The sequence below is a fragment of the Perognathus longimembris genome, chromosome 15 (assembly GCF_023159225.1).
Source record: "Perognathus longimembris pacificus isolate PPM17 chromosome 15, ASM2315922v1, whole genome shotgun sequence".
Classification (NCBI taxonomy): Eukaryota; Metazoa; Chordata; class Mammalia; order Rodentia; family Heteromyidae; genus Perognathus; species Perognathus longimembris.
In genome coordinates this window covers 41,071,825-41,074,475 of record NC_063175.1, presented here as the reverse complement: position 1 = coordinate 41,074,475, position 2,651 = coordinate 41,071,825, and positions in this window count along the sequence as shown.

Sequence of the window (2,651 nt, the reverse complement as noted above, 5' to 3'; positions counted from 1 at the left end):
AGATCCCATGTAAAGAAAGTCAAAGCTAAATGTGACTAAGAACCCCAGACATTTAGGAAAACAAGTGGCTTGGGTCCAGTTTATATTTGTTGTACTCATTCATTTTGTTTACATACTAATCATTTTTATGTTAGAGGCCATCTTCAATTTATAGATAACTCACAGTTGTAAAAGATGGCTTTGGCACCTTTCTCCACATCACCATGGCAACTGCTGCGTCCATGGAAACCGTGGGGAAGATCTGGGGAGAGACAAACACTGGTGCCTCGCTTAAAGGATCTGTAAGTTCTGGACTGAAGGAATGAAACCAACTGTGAGACTCAGGGATATTTTAGGAAACCTGATTGGAGGAAAGATTCCTAAGCAGATCAGCCTGTGTGTGAGGTCACTTGGCCCAACCCGTTCTTTTCCTACTCTAGCAAGAAATTTTCTTGTTTTTTTTTTCCTGCTGTCTTGCTACAAATCAAAGAATATTAACAAATTTGTGTATCTGTATGTATACATAGCTACAAATATATACATACATAGTTCCTATAAAAAATTAAATAAATACATTTTAAAACAGTGCTGCTACATGGTAGATATTTAATAGTCAATTAGTCATTAATGTGTTTATTATTCATTAATGTAATTGTTCTCAATACTGATGTTACTAGCATGTTCAGGGTCTGGGTGCAATCCCTAGCACCACCCAAAAGTAAATAAATGGCTCTTCTTGTTCATTAGCCAAAGGAGCCATTGTCCACTTCCAGCTACCAAGAAAAACTCAGAGGCTATGCCTTTCATTAAAGTAACCTTTTGTCAAATCAAAGATTTAGGCATTCATAATTCTTCCAAAATTTAAGAAGTGAGTTGCCAGACAGTTAAGAATTTTGTAGATTTTTATTTTATGATTACATTTTTTTCTATCTTGAAAATTGTTAAAGTGAAAACTAATCATATATTTGCATACATCTTTAAACATTATATACACTTGAGAAATAAATAGTATTCTGAGTAGCATTAAAAAAAGCATCATTATATAAAAATAAGGTTTCAAGCCAAATGGATAAATACACAATCCACTGAGGATTCAGATGCTTCCATTACTAAAAACAGAGGTCAACGGTAAACAGTGTGATGGCCAGTAAAATACGCTTCACTTGGAATAGAAAGCAATGATAGAAGCACACAGGTAGACCAGCAGCATACTCAATAGTTATGTCTTCAGAAGTTTGGCGTTTAAGAAACAAACAGTGATACAACTTTGGCACAATACAGATGCAAATAATGTCCCTTCAAAGCCTAAGTACAAAACAATGCTCTATCACCCATACCTGATTATCATACTTCCTCCCAAATACATCTCATAAAAATACCCAACCCCTTGGCACAGATATTTCCTGGTTATATATTAACTAAAGGGTTTAGGATTTTATGGATGGCTTTGAAAAGAAATCCTTATTTATCACATCAGGGTAAATGTGTAGGAAATGATGGTAGGCATTTTGATGGAGTTTCAAAGGAGTTGCAGGAACTTTGCCTCCAGGAAATCAGAGTTCTCGGCTTGGCCACTCCACCGTCTTGGTGGCATGTAGATGAATCTTACCAGCCCTTGATTTTGTATAATAAATATAACAACAGCTGACCCAGTCACCTTATAACAGATGACCCAGTCATCCAGTTAGGTGGCATGTGTGTGGATTGTCTGAAAAGTATAAAAGAATGTCTGATATCATGCTTATTAATTCCAACCAAGATCTAGAACTGGCTCACATTTATAATCCTAGCTACCGAAGAAGCTAAGCTCTGAGGGTCACAGTTCAAAGCCAGCCCAGGCAAGAAAGTCTATGAGACTTGTCTTCAATTAACCACTAAGAAAAGCTAAAAGTGGAGCTGTGGCTCAAGTGGGTGAGTGCCAGCCTTGAGCAAAAAAAGCTCAGGGACAGCACATAGGCCCTGAGTTCAAGTCCCAGTGTCCCCTCCACCAAAAAAAAAAAAAAATCTAGAATTGGAGGTGAGAAGTTAAGGCACTGGTATGAAAGCAAGATATTTCCAGGAGGAAAGAGCACTTGAGGAGTTTCAGAGCCAGCTCTGTGGACAGACACTACTTTCTGCAGAAACAGGGGTAGAGAACACATCTTGCAACTCCCTGAACAAAAAGACTGCTTCAAAGCATTCCCATGTAGCAATCAACCACACCACTGGGGCCTTGGTGCATGATCCAGCACCTTGCTCTTGGAGGGAATGACACACACTAGCTAAGGAGAAGCCTTTGGGCCACCAATTCTTACTGCCTGTGTCCCTCGCCTATACCCCTCCTTACTTCCCCTCCCGTGTGTGTGTGTGTGCGCGCGCGCACTCGTGGATCAGGGAAGTGGACAGAATTCTAGGTATCTCAACCCCATTGCTGATCGATATGTCTGCTCCCACAGGCTAATTCATTGGTGTGCCCAATCAACACTTGTTCACTGTAAGGGATAGCAAAAGAGAAAAGCCAGTGCTGTGCGCTTCGGAGGATAAGCTGGGCGCTGGAGGGAATGCCTAAGAAAGAACCACTTTCCATCCATGTACCCCACGGGAACTCCCACGGCAGGGCCTCAGCTCCGGCCCAATCTCTTGTTCCTGGGCAGGACTCCCAAGGCAACAGCCCGGCCACCAGCACTCGAGCC